The following is a 15763-nucleotide window of genomic DNA, read 5'->3' on the forward strand; positions in this document are numbered from 1 at the left end:
GGGCACAATAATAATAAAAATAATAATTCCTCCCTACATAATCGAATGACCATTTTAGTCTGTCAAACGGTCATATTGTAGGAAGAAAATGATTATCATATATTTTAATCTTTGTATGTCTTTTCAGCATCTTCTTCGTTCGGCTTTGTGTCCGTTCGGCTTTCTGGCTTCAGCTTCTAATGATTCGGCCAAATTGAACTGTGTACCATATATTTATAAATACAGACAATTAATTGATTAATTAATAACGACATTGCTTCTTTCCAGGTAAACTTACCTCTAACTGAGCGAAAATGACTTCAAATGTATCTACTAGCGACCTCTCTTGCCTATGGAAAAAATGTGGCATCGTGGTGTTAACATGTACCTATAGAAAAACGGTTTAGCACCACTGGAAATTCATACATAGTTGCTACATCAAACGATGACTCTCCAGCTTTATCAACTGTGCAAAATCGGGTAGCTGAATTTAGGAAATGAATGGACAATGTTGAAGTTTACGCAAAGTCTGGATGTCTTGCAACTTTCACCACCATGGAAAACATTGATCATGTTCACTACATGGTGATGGATACCGCTGGCTACTTGATAAAATCGTATATACATTTTATCCTTATATTTCACTTATAAGTATTAAACTGGAATATATTCAGCACTGAATTATTTTGGTTATACACACGTGCCCGAGATGAACAAAAGAGAAGGTCCTGTATATATATATATATATATATATATATATATATATACAGGGACTGCATAAGTTAGGGTTAGTGTTAGGGTTAGGGAATTTCTCCTATATTCATTCCCTCGAATTCGGCGCATGTATATAATTGTGGTTTCGATCCCTGGACAGGGCGACGCGTTGTGTTCTTGAGTAAAACACTTCATTTCACGTTGCTCCAGTCGACTCAGCTGGCAAAAATGAGTAACGCTGCGATGGACTGGCGTCCCGTCCAGCTGGGGAACACACGCCATAGAAACCGGGAAACCGGGCCCATGAGTCTGGCTAGGCTTTAAAAGGGCGCATTTATTTATTATATATATATATATATATACATATACATATTTGCTTTTGTGTTTCTATTAAAACGACTGCCACTGCAATAATTCAATAGGGATCTCAATTATTTTACATAATTAGTGATTCATAGAGAAAGAAGTCTCTTGCATTCTTTAGAGACTGTTACACGGGTTTGATTAATAATTTCTTCAGAAAGAGTATTGATGCGTTCTTCGAGAACTGGCCTAAGAATACAAATGTGTGTCTCAATATGATGGGTGAGAGACAAAGAGTTGTCAGATGTTAGGCCTTTTAACAACCATAAGGTAAAAACAAGTCGCTAAAATATCATAGGTTGTTTATAAAAATGTGTTAAAATGTGATTAATGCAGAGAGATGACAAAGAAAATAATCTGACGGGATTTCGTCGAGAAACAGAGAAACAGTCAATCTTCAGTTGCTCTTTAATGGATTTGTGGGTCAATCCTAATCATATTAAAGGAGACAAGAAGATACAGGTTGGGACCGCACAGTCAGAACTTTTTAGAGGAACACGTAGTGAAAGGGTGCCGTACCGCGTCAGCTAAATTACAATAGCTATGAAGCAGGAACGTGATAGGTTACTAACCGCTTGACATTGTAATGTATGAATGACATGTACTTTCTACATTTTGAATCAATTATCATAGGTTCATTATAAAAATGTGTTAAAGTGGGATTAATGCAGAGAGATAACGAAGAAAATTACTTAAATGAAATGAAAAATAAATTATATATGCTGTGAAGTGCGGTATTTGGAAATGAAACACTGTAGCTTATAACTAAGAAGTAAAACTGAAAGATAAAGAGAAAGAGGGCAATGATTCTGAAGAAGAAAAAGAAGACGAAGAACATGAACAAGAACAACAACTAGAAGACGACGATAAAGCAATAAAATTTTAAAAAGGGAAAAGGTGAGGACGATGATGCTGCTGCTGATGATGATGATGATGATGTTGATGTTGATGATGAAGCAGAGAAGAAGTAGAAAGCGGTTAAGAGGCGAAGATACAGATGAAAAATGAGACGGAGAAACCAGGAAGAACAAGATGACGACGACGATAAGCAAGAAGAAAATAATGATGATTTTGATGATGATGATGAAGATGGTAGTGGTGGAGGTGGTGGAGGTGGTGGTAGTGTTGTTGATGAAGACAAAGGAAGAAGAAGAAGAAGAAGAAGAAGAAGAAGAAGAAGAAGAAGAAGAAGAAGAAGAAGAAGAAAAAGAAGAAGAAGAAGAAGAGGAAGGAGAAGACAGGTGAGGAGAACTCTAGAAGGAAAGAAAAAAATGAGATAGAGAAGTAGGATGAGGTGGAATGCGGAAGAGTAGATAAAGAAAAGAAAGAAAACAAAAGACGAATATACTTTTGCACTCACCATATCGCGGTTCACTTATCGCGCCCTCAGTACATCACGGAGTTTTATGTGGGAGGAGTTTCTGTGGGGAATGCCATTAGCAAATATATTGTAACAGATGTATGAGTGTGATAAATTTCAGTGCAGGTATGTGTGTAATAAACAATCTAATGTGTTTGAAGGTAAAAGTCAAAGTATACAAATAAGTACGTACCTCCCCAAATTATTTTGGCTCTTTTTCAAATATCTGTATATGCATAACATTGTTTTGACTTTTAATTAAAATATAGTTTATGAATTGTGACATCTACCTTCTAATGCAAGCTGATCACTATTCTCACAAGCACACAAAATTAACTTCACCTCTTTTCCTTGGACACTAGTTTCACATCACACTCATAGATGGATATGCATTCTGCATATACACAGACATACTAAACTTTGTCCTGGCATTGGTTATTCGTACATTTATTTTTGTTTATTCATTCATTATTTTTCATTATCAACAACCACTTCGTTCGTTTAAAACTCTTTACAGATACTTTGTTTATATATACTAGCGGAACTCGTCAATATTTCATGGAATTAATGGTAAATTTATTGGGTTAGTTCTGAAAACTTTATCCAAAAGACCTGAAAGCATAGCCTGTATTGTGTCTATCAACAGATAGTCACTCATGTGCTAATCACTGAAAAGCAAAGGAAATTGGATCTTCTCGGTTTGAATGGCAGTTTTTTTCTAGCGGTGTCATATGAAATTGTCACCAATAATTATGACCCTAGTATCGATCTATTGCATTTCAAACTGTTTTAGGGTTAGGGTTAGGGCTGGGGGGAAGGGTATCTTTTTTCTTCAGAAATGTAAATAAACCCAATCTGTTTCTTAAACGAGGGACATATTCATTCGGCACAGAATGTTTTCACCTCAATAGACGTCACTGATTGGTTGAAATTGCAGAAATTGAAGAAAAAGAACAACAAATATCTTACAAACTATAGAGTTTTCTCAATAAAGCCAAGAGAAAGATGTTTTATAAACACATTCTACCAGTATACGAAGTTTAAAAGTGTTTAGTTATGTGGAAATTATTTTAAAAACTGCCGTTCAAACCGAAGAGATCCAATCGATGATTACTTAATCCACTTTATATATGCAATTTTTATACTTTATGCACAATTTTATATACTTAACTAGCAGTATCGCCCGGCGTTGCTCAGGTTTGTAAGGGAAATAACTATAAAGCATTTTTAGAGAGTTATAGCCAAAAAATGGAAAAAAAATGATGGTAAATTTTTTTTGAGAGTTAAAAAAGGTCGAGTTGCGTCCCCTAGACAGTCTGTGGTTTGGGTTTCTGATTCTCGACCCCATGTCGAATTTATCGATTTTTTTCAGAACTGGGGGAACTTTTCAAAATTTTCGCTGCGTTAGTTTTGAATTATGACATTGGGCTATGTGTATGTCAAGTTTCATCAGAATCGGTTGAAAGCCGTGGCCAGAGTGAGGGTACGAGAAAACAGACACACAGAAAACGCACAGACAAACTGCCGTTTATATAGAGAGAGATATACAAACATTGTCCCTTTTTCTCTCTCACTTTCGTCTTACAATCTTTTTCACTCTCCTTTTTTCTTTCGCACTTCGCATTTCCTTTCAATTAATCACGTTATTAGTTGGGCTAAGAAACAAAAGATTAGTAAAAAAAATACACATTTCACTCACAACCACGTCCCCCTCGATCTTCCCTCCTTTCCCCTCCTCATGCCTTCCTATCCCCTATCCCCATCCTCCTCGTATCTCTCCCCTTCTCGCCGCATCCCTCTCCTCGCCGCCCTCTTCAACTAATCACATGGAAGCATTACGGACGGCTAAGTAACGGAGAAACAAGTAGATCTCATACTCTTTGCTCTTACACTTTTACTTGTTTTAGTCATTTCAACTGCGGCTATGCTGGAGCACCACCTTTAGTGGAGTAGCACCAGAAGTAATGAAGAAGCGTGATTTTGATTATATCGTCCTGGTGTACTGTAACCAGGGACTGGAAAAAGAAGTTGCCCAGAATCTGTGGAGGAACAGTAACATCATCCCAGTACAACAACAACTAGAGAGGCATCGTACTGATATCACCCGTGAAAAAGAACCTCAACAGGATAATTTTTTTGTTTGCTGTTTGTTCTTTCTCGAGCCATGCCTGGCTCATAAGGGCCGGTTTCCCGGTTTCTAGGCGTATAGGTTCCCCACCTGGACGGGACGCCAGTCCATCGCAGGTGAGCTGCAAGATGCAGGAGGAAAGAGTGAGAGAAAGTTGTGGCGAATGAGTCAGCAGAAGTTTCGCCATTACCTTCTGCCGGAGCCGCATGGAGCTTAGGTGAATCGCTCATAAACACACACATCGTCCGGCCTGAGATTAGAACCCGCGATCCCTCGACCGTGAGTCCGCTGCTCTAACCACTAGGCCACGTGCCTCCACACACCAGAAGTAATGAAGAAGTGTGATTTAGATTATATCGTCCTGGAGTTCTATAACCAGGCACTGGAAAAAGAAGTTGCTTAGAATCTGTGGAGGAACACTAATATCATCCCAGTACAAAAGCAGGGAGATTTCTCTAACACCAACAACTATAGGGGCATCGCACTGATATTATTCGTGGCAAAGACTCTCAACAGGATGATTGGCTTCCTATGTTTTCCTATTTTTTTATTGTGATGGACTATTGTATGTGCCTTGCGTTGGAGAAGCACCAGGACTCTGGCTTTACTCTAGCGCCGGCTCAGAGTAAGAGGATCAGGACTAAAAAGCTAAATGCTGAACTTGCTGAAGACGTAATTACTGGTGACAAACATAGTGAGGGAATTTCGTTGATGCAGGAGGAGGAGACTGTGTCGATGAGTGTGGGGTTTAAAATGAATGCGATCAAGACGAAGTTATTGAAGTAGCTAAATATGAACGAGTTTCAGGATCCGGAGTAGATTATAAATGTAGGCGGGAAGCCGGTAACGTTGGTTGAGGACTTCCTGTATCTAGAAGCAAAGATTGAAGAGCAAGGCCTGGGCGGCGTACCACAGTTTGCAATCTGTATGGAAATCGGAACTTCGTAAAGACCTGAAAACCCGTCTCTTCGTTACTGTAGTAGAATCTGTGCTGTTGTACGTGACTGAGACTTGGAGACTGACCAAGAAACTCTCTAACATGGTGGAAGGGTCCTACACGAGAATGCTGAGGATGGATCTGAACATCAATCAGTATAAACTAGGGGTGAAAAATTGAAAGCTACGAGAGCCTGCCACACGTTATGTGTGAGTGTGTGCGTGTATGTGTGTGTTTATGTGTGTGTGTGTGTGGTGTGTGTGTGTGTGTGTGTGTGTGCGTGTGTGGTATGATCCTAACCACTCAGAGGATATCATCTCTGCTCCAAATAGAAACACTAGAACCAATGTTTTCAAGCATTGTTCCTTTGCGCATTCTGCAGTTTTATCCACCTCATATCCCTCAGGCCTTTATTTAATTTTAAGCTGAAAATCATTAACTATTCAGCGAATTTAATTTGTAAAATTAATTGAATTTTAAATATTTATACAAAGGTCTAATTGTTTCCAAACAAGCAGCTAATATTTGTTTTCTGTTTTGCAGTACGTCACACCAATTACATGTAAGTTCATAATATTGCCTCTATTTTGCCGAGTGTAGACTAAAATTTAAGAGATAATTGAAATTTAAGAGATCGTTGTAAATATTTAATCCGTCGTTTAGACCGCCTACGATTACCGCCAAAGTAATTTTAATAGTCCTTCCGGAATTTTTAATTGTCATGTTATTATGTTTGAAAGAAATATAGTAGCATGTCGTATATTTAAACAATCATTAATATATGTTTGGGGAATACACATGAAAGAGTTGCAGCTTGTGAAATCCAAAATGAAAAATAAAATACACTTTTTTTATAGATAAACATATCCTTACTTTATCATCATCATTGTTCGACCGTGGTCGAGACAATGGAATTTACTATGTTACGCTAGACTTCACGGTTCATCATAGCATTACGGAGGTCCTGTTGCTGGATGTCTGTATCCCTGAAGATTACATCAGGGTAGGAGGGTGTGCGCCCTCTGGTATCGCGAACAGATGGCTTCCAGAGGAGAAGAATAGAAATTACCTCGTTTTCAGCTCTACAACTATGTCCAGAAAACTGGACTCTTCTACCTTTCACAAGAGATGATACAGGTGGTAGTTATCCATATATTTGTATTTTGGTTGGATGACGCTTCTACGAGAGATTTTGAGCCCTCATTAGGAGGCGATTGTATGCAGTCTGTAGGAGCCTAGAGTAAACCAGAGCAGAGCTTTATCAATTAAGAGCTATCTTTAAATACTGGCCTCTACAATTGGCAAGCAAGAAAAGAAGCATGTCCGAAATCAAATCGAAATTTTCATTACAACAGACGAATTTGAGATAAATATTACCTTTCAGTATATACTGCATTTCTTGCTAATACGTATTTTTTAAACAAACTAACTGGCTAATAGCAACACCGGTGCTTACTCTGACACTGCCAATCTATATATCACTGGCGTGGAGATGAATAGTTGTTGCCTGCAGCGGTCGAATGTCCGTCATTGTAAAGACCAAACAAAGTCGAAATCACATGTTCAGGTGGTCTCAGCGCTGGAGATTGTGGGGATTTAGGTCTCCATTACTGATATATACAAAATGCTAATGTGAGAGTTTCTCACAAGTTAGCTACCATAGTACAGTTTCTTTTAGTAGACCATCCATATTTAAGTGGGGATAAACATTCGTTCCAAATAGACGAAATTAATGTAAACCACAAATTGAATAATATTTACAGAAGTCCTTTCTAATTAGTGTCTCAAAAGTCACATGGCAAATTTTACTGATTCCCCAGCAAAATCTGAGTTATATATTTTTCGTCTATATGATTGGAGTCACGCAGCAGAAACAATTATTCCTGGTTTGGAAAACATTGTTACATATAATGCGTTTCAGTCACTGGAAAAAAAAATTCAATTTAAAGCAATTAAGGAGAATTAATTCTGTGTATAAATCATACATCTTTTAAATTAAATTATACAGTTAATGAATTGGTAAAAATCCCATACCGTGCAACTACGTGGTACGTGGAGCTTCGGTGCTGGTCTTTTGCCTAAGAAGAAATTTGATAGGCGTTTTGGCAACAGGGGATATATAAATACAGACTATGTTTACAGAGGTTGATCCACAACTTTACGTTCACACACACACACACACACACATTAACTATTAACGCAGCACCAATTTAGCAAACGAATGAAATAGAAGTGCGCTTTCAGAAATTAATTTTTATTTTGCGACTATTAATGCTGCTTTACATATATATATAATATATATATATATATATATATATATATATATATATATATATATATATATATATATATATATATATATATATATATATTATATATATATGTAACATGTATATATGTACATACCTATGCATATATATATATTGCAAAGTAGGCTAAAACTATTACTCGTGTCCATGAAAATGTATGTGTTCCAGTATTTTATAATGCACTCTGATGCAAATAATTTGTATCTTCAATCAATATTTAAAATAAATTACTTTTAAAAAATAAACTGCCATAAAAACCATGAATAATATTTTTGATAGGCATTGCATTTAGATTTGAAATGTACTTGGTTACTAGAAATTCATAAAAACGATAGAGGCATAAATTTAAATATTGATTATAAAAGTCAGTAAATATGGCAATAGGCTAAGGATTCGAAGAGATTTATATATTTATAAAATTCCTTTACAACAGCTTCTCATAAATTAGAAATTTATGATTAAAAATATGTGAAGCCAGATTTTTAAAGCTGGTTCAAAAGTTGTTCCTCGTGAACAAAACATCAAATTTTCTCAGGTAAAAATTTATTTTATATAATAAATTAAACATTATAAACGAATACAACTATTTAAAAGTTATATTCATTTATTTTGGTAATAAAGCGTTTGCCCTAATTCTGAAGTTGTCCACAACAATATGATTATCTCAAATGTTGTTAATTCCATTTGAGTTATCCATTTTAAAGTTCCTAGATGTATACTATAACGCAAATAATTTGTATAATCAATAAATATGTAATATGATACATTTTGTAAAAATGCGATAAACCTGTGAAAGATATTAAAAGTTATTGCATATAATTTTGAAATGCACACAATTTATTGTAAATCTCATTCTCTCTCTATTCATCGATATACGCGCACACATACGTATATGTAAGGCATTATGATGAATCTGTACGGGTATGCGTATATATATACATATTTCACAGGTACATATATGTGTATGTGCATGTATTAGCACGTTTGTGTGTATGTATTCATGTGTTCCCTGCATGGATTCCAATAACGTTATGTTTTTTTTTATTTTGCTAGAATCTTAATTTAGAAATTTAGTTGCTGGAAATCAATGCCGTGTAATATTAATCGTATTTTTAGAAAGTAACTTATTTTAAAATGCATTAAACACTCCAAAAATTATTCATAATATTGATTTCACTTTCACGGTTAGTTCCAATCGCAATACATTACCAAACGTTTAACTATGAAAATTATTCCATTGGTTGCTTCTGCGTGAAAACCGGATGTTAACATATTCAGTGTACTTAACCATAATTTTTGTCCATATATATATACTCTTTACTCTTTTACTTGTTTCAGTCATTTGAATGCGACCATGCTGGAGCACCGCCTTTAATCGAGTAACTCGACCCCGGGTCTTATTCTTTGTAAGCCCAGTACTTATTCTATCGGTCTCTTTTTTCTGAACCGCTAAGTGACGGGGACATAAACACACCAGCATCGGTTGTCAAGCGATGTTGGATGGGACAAACACAGACATACAAACATACACGCACACATATATACATATATACGACGGGCTTCTTTCAGTTTCCGTCTACCAAATCCACTCACAAGGCTTTGGTCGGCCCGAGGCTATAGTAGAAGACACTTGCGCAAGGTACCACGCAGTGGGACTGAACCCGAAACAATGTGGTTGGTAAACAAGCTATTTACCACACAGCCACTCCTGCGCCTATATATATATATATATATATATATATATATATATATATATATATATATATATATATATATATATGACTCATTTTGTATTGCCTCATACCAAGTGGTACGGTATCAAAATAACTACGAGTATAGTTTAGCAATAAAACAATTTAGTGATTTCTAATTCTCTGAAAACGCAACTAATTCTATTTCCTTTACCAAGCAAAGAAGCAAAGAAAATAAAAAATAAAACACTTATGGTCTTGAATAAATCAGGAGTATCACCAAAATACCACATATATTGATGCATTGCTTTGCTGTCATCAAACAGGAAATCCAAAAGCGCATGGACACACTGAACGCGTGAAGTGCTATTCTGCAAAATCTAACCAAATCTATTTAGGGCGTAATATCTCTGACTCTCAAAACAACATCAAAATCTCTACTTATCAGTCACACAATACACCTGTCCAACAGCAGGTAAAACATTACATAACTTATATTTAGGCACTGTCCTAAATAGGACATGGCGATATCAGGTTCCCATAGAAATAACATTACTTGTTGGTTCACATTCATCTGCGTAATATAAGAGATGCTGTTGACAGCAAAAGAAAAGCAAATCAGGTGTTTGTTAAAAGGCATCTGTAATATCCATATCATCACATACGTAGAGGATTCACAGAGAGAAACTGATTCACAATATTGAGAACCCTGGTAGATGTCTCCAAAAGTAGCTATCCGCTTACACAACTACCAGACAATGAAAAAGGAAAGTTCAGAGCATTTTTAAAAGTCTCATATTTGACATAGAGATATGGAATGTTTGAATTTAAGCATCATGTAGAATCTGCTTTATGGTAAAGTGTAACCGTTTAAAGCGGCGAGTTGGCAGAAACGTTAGCACGCCGGGCGAAATGCGTAGCCCTATTTGGTCTGCCGTTACGTTCTGAGTTCAAATTCCGCCGAGGTCGACTTTGCTTTTCATCCTTTCGGGTTCGATTAAATAAGTACCAGTTACGCACTGAGGTCGATATAATCGACTTAATCCGTTTGTCTGTCCTTGTTTGTTCCTTCTGTGCTATGCCCCTGGTGGGTAGTAAAGAAATAGGTAAATTGTAACCGTTTAAACGACGAGTAGGCTACTAATTTTCCTATCTGTAATTATGCATCATTTAGACGACATGAGAAAACTCGCTAAGTATTACAAATATTGTCTTCAAATGTTGACACTAAGCCAGCAGTTTTGGGAGAGGAGCCGAAACAATTAAATCGACACCAGTGCTCGACTGGTACTTATTTTACCGACTCTGAAAGGGGAAGTCACCCTCAGTGGAATTTCATCCCAGAACGAAGAGACAGACGAAATGCACTCAACATCTTGTCCAGTATGCTACCGATTATTCTGGCTCGCCGCTTTAAAAGTATTACAAATATTGTGCAAATATTTGGAAAGATCTGATATAGCTACAATTTAATTCTATAAAATAGAACTGAGAAATATTTCTGCAAAAATAAGTTTTAAGTTGGGTATGCCCTGGAGACTAGAAAATTCATTTCGAGTAAGATTTTATACGATTAAGTAAAATAGTAAATTCTCGATGTCCAAATATATTTTTAATCATTTTCCATATGCAAATGATTTTTCCACGACTATAAACATAAATTTGCAAGCGTGCTGGAGTATTCAATTAACGACACAAAACAAGCTGAATACATATTTCTTCCAATGTAATTAACAAAACAATTGGTTTTTAGTGTCAAATTGTAAACTTTGATTGTAATCACATTAATGTTGTCATAGTATTAATGTCATTTTAAACGAATTTTTTTTATGGCTTCAAACAAACACTGCAATAAAGAATATTTTGAATTACTGGATTTTTAGCTAGTAAATGTTACGTTAGCAAATAAAAGAGAAATATAAACGGTAGATACACACACACATGCACACAAACACGCACACAGTCACAGATACACATGCTTAAAGTCGCATTCAATGATATATTATCATCGCAAGACAATCGCAAAACCACTCAAACATCGGAATATCAACATAATTAAAAATCGCCAAATGTTATACTGTCGTTCTTACACAATTCTTATTCTAATATAAGTAGATTATGTTACTATAGAAGCATTTAAATCGTGAAAATATATGAAGAATTGCTTGAGAACACGGAAAAGAAATTATTTCCTCCAGCTAATTAGTTTTTTCATAAAGAATTTGTGTATATATTGCGCACAAAAGTAGGGAAACAGTAGATTTCCAAATATCAGGTTAAAGGCATACAAAACGAGCACTCGGAGAGGGCAAACCTCTACCAGTAGAATGAAATAAAATTCTTCAATGAATATCATTTTAGTTTTGTCTTTTCTGAAATTCCAGTCATTCTTTAGTAATCCTCTGGTTTTAGATCGATGTGTAGAATTATTTATAGGCATACTATTATTATAGCCAGTTTATCTTCCAGCGTTATAGCATGAAGCTAAGCACTTTCACTGTGAATTTTGTTAGGAGCAAAAAATATAGCCACAAATGAATGAAAATGAGAAAGTAGCCATTAAACAGACGTAGGTAAATCTGAATTCAAGATTATCGCGTGAATCACGAGTGACAACGATGCCTGGCGGTAGATATTGGACCTACAGTTCAATATGAACTACGAAACACCTATAAATAAAACAACACAGCTGATATCATGAATTCATTCACTAAGCTATACTACTTTACGGTGTACTAGCAGTATCGCCCGGTGTTGTTCGGGTTTGCAAGGGAAATAACTATATAAGCTTTTTTTAGAGAGTTATAGGAAAACAATGCATTAAAAATGGAAAAAAAACGATGGAAAATTTTTTTTTAAATCGTTGACTCATCGTAGATATTTTTAGAGAGTTACTTCCCTTATATAATAGCGAAAAAATGCATTAAATGGGAAAAAAATGATGGTAATTTTTTTTTAAATCGTAGTCTCATCGTAGACGCGCGCTAATACACAGAAGGGATCGATATGCATCACGACTATAAGATACCCGGTTTTGGTTAAACTGCACCGCAAAATGTGGGAGTAGTTAGGAATCTAAATCGTAGAAGACAGACACACAACTTGACTTTTATATATAAAGATATCTTAACACTTACTGTACGTGTATTAATATGATTTTATATGCTTTTATTCTTATATATATATATATATATATATATATATATATATATATATATATATATATTCTTATATATATATATATATATATATATATATATATATATAATATATATATATATACGTTATATAATTAGGGCTCAGTAAAATAATTTACTGAAACTTTTAGAAATAGCAGCCAAAAAGCTTTTTTAGCTATTTCTTCTACTATAAGAAAAGTCTCCCAGATAGTGTTTACTCAAAAATAATTCACGCAGATATGGAGGGAAAAATAACAAATTATCACGTGTACAAAGATCATTTGAGAACGTTACGTTTCTGGATTAGTTGAATTTTTGAGTAAACACTAACTGGGAGACTTTTCTTATAGTAGAAGAAATAGCTAAAAAAACTTTTTGGCTGCTATATCTAAAAGTTTCAGTGTGTGGTAAAGTGAATTATTTTACTGAGCCCTAATTATATAACGTAATATATATATATATATATATATAAAATCAACAAATTTCACCAAATTTCACTACTTGGTGATATTTGTTGATTTTATTAAATTAATTATATTTCAACCTTTATCTGTATATATATATATATATATATATATATATATATATATATATATATATATATATACTTATATTATGGGACAAAGTGGAAACATCAACTTTCTCCTCCATGCTGAATGAATGCCTAAACATTACGAAGCTATACATGTGATTGAAAGCGAGCTAACGAGAAGCTATTTAAAAAAGATTACCCATTAATTGCGAATTACCTAGTTTCATGATAAAAATCTTAGATAATTTTTTTCCCATCGTCACCGTAATACATGTAAAAATATACAAATATGTTACGGAGATGTACTTGGATAGCAAGTGACCTGATCTGAGATCGTGTGCTGGAACGAAAACAATTGCCACGTGGAAGGTGGTTATGAGCTTTTTTAGAAACACACAAAATCCGTTAGATTAACTTCAACGTTAAAATATTTTGACAATTTAAAATTAAAATATTGAAGTTAATCTAATGGGTTTTGTGTGTTTCTTAAATGGCTTATAAGCACCGTCCATGCTGCAATTGTATACAAATATCTATTAGTATATGCACATAACAAAGCGAGTCTGCAAGAATAGATTAAAAAAAGTTAGATTGAAATTTTCTCACGACGGCCACATATATTTATATCAAAATTTTTCTTCCATGCTGACTACCTGATAATAATCATTAACGTGATTTTTATCCTTAAATTATGAATGTAAATAAATAAAATATTATTATAATATATTTACCCCTCATGAAACACCCGCATTTTCTGCGGTCCGATTTTGATATAAATACACGTGGTCGTCGTGAGAAGATTTAAATCTGACTTTTTTGGAATAAGGCAGCATTATATTACAGTCTTCCAAGCTGATGCCTAGAGCATTTCACAAAGGGGTCTGCCCCTCTCCCCTCCATTTCCTGAACGTATTAGGGTTTTGTAATTTCCTTCACTCATCCAGAAGGTGGTGACTTAACTACAAAACACCAAGAGAAAACTCTTTCGATGCAAATGCATATATATGCGGAAAAATCGCAAGTAGATATAAATAACTTTGAAGATTATAGCAAATCCTACACTAAGAGTACGAACTCTTAATTGATTTATAGTAATGATATACTTTACATATTTTCATGGTGGGGATTAGATACATAACGCATTCATATGCATATTTTACAAGTCAATGCATATTTTACAAAGTCAATGTAATTCATACATATACATACACAACTACATAGACGACTGTAAATACAAACACACACACACTGATGCACAGGTATGCACAAACTGCTATGCACGCATATACAAGTGTTAATTAATTCTAGAAAGAGAGAATGTAAATTGCTTTTAATGCACGATCGGAACCTTGTTTATTATAAAATATCGTTTATTTAATTTGCAACCGCATCGATGTTCTTCACGTAGTCTATATTTAGTAGGATGTTTACTTTGGTAATATTTTGACATACATATATGTGAGTGTGTGTCTGTGCCTCTGTGTATGTATGTGTACATGCATGTGTGTGTGCTGCGTGTATATATATATATATATATATATATATATATATATATACGGTGTGAATATTTATATAGATATAATAATTGCTATCATTATCGAGGGCAATATAAATAATTGATAATAACAGTAACAATAATAAAAGTGGGTCTCTTATCTCGAGCAGGTAGGAATATTCCTGTTCGCTTCCGATACATACATACGTGTGTGGGGAGGGGGTGCGTGCGTGTGTGTTTTTGTATGGCAAATGAAAGACGGAAGATGGAATATATATATATATATACTAGAGTATTGCCCGGCTCGTGCGCTCGTGCGTTCTATGCACGCGCGAATCAAAATTCAATTATTTTGGTTTTAAAATCAAGCATGTTATGCCCTGTATTTTTGCGCTTATGTGTTCCATTTCCTCAATAGGAAGTACATAGAAGCGTTTCATAAATTTTTGTTGATCAAATAATTGCATTGTTGAATTATTCTTTTAGATCAGTATTTCTCAACGGGGATTTCAGGGGAGAGTTTCATGGAGTCGCTGGCGATGTATCATGATGATAAAAAATCCGGCCTGCTAAAATTTGGTTAAAGTAATTCAAACTGCAGGCTCAACGCAAAATGGTCACATTTAATTCAAAGCGTTAAATATATATATATATATATATATATGTATATTCAGATAAATTTAGATTCAAATGAATATGGTACTTAATTTAGATGCACCAAAATTTTGTACGGTGTTATCCATATAAATCCACGCGGTGATTATAATCAAAATAAGCAACAAAAATATCTTTGGTACGATCGTTTCACGCTACATCGTTTTATTAAACATTGTAGGTATTACAACAGTTTTAAAATGTTGAGCAATCATCAGCCGTTTATAGAGGTTTTCCATCAATACATATACTTATTTTCATGTTAATTGATAACATTATAAAGAGGGTAGATATATAGACAGAAATGTTGATTTGAATTTTAAGAATATCAAGGTATTAGAATTTATCTTCTGACTGAAGAATATACTTTAAGTTATTTCGATCTGCTAGAATGTGGGGAGGGATATTCTGTTGAATGGAGA

The 15763-nt window shown here is 34.6% G+C and overlaps 1 long non-coding RNA gene across 1 annotated transcript; it reads right to left on the reverse strand.

The window, feature by feature from the left end:
- Window positions 1–2958: 2958 nt before the first annotated feature.
- On the reverse strand, window positions 2959–10245 carry LOC118766393. The gene is made up of 3 exons (XR_005002330.1): window positions 10234–10245; window positions 4260–4261; window positions 2959–3107 (listed from the first exon to the last, which is right to left on the reverse strand). It is a non-coding gene; the product is annotated as an uncharacterized LOC118766393 (long non-coding RNA).
- Window positions 10246–15763: the final 5518 nt, after the last annotated feature.

This window comes from Octopus sinensis, linkage group LG15 (genome assembly GCF_006345805.1).
Source record: "Octopus sinensis linkage group LG15, ASM634580v1, whole genome shotgun sequence".
In the NCBI taxonomy this organism is placed as follows: Eukaryota; Metazoa; Mollusca; class Cephalopoda; order Octopoda; family Octopodidae; genus Octopus; species Octopus sinensis.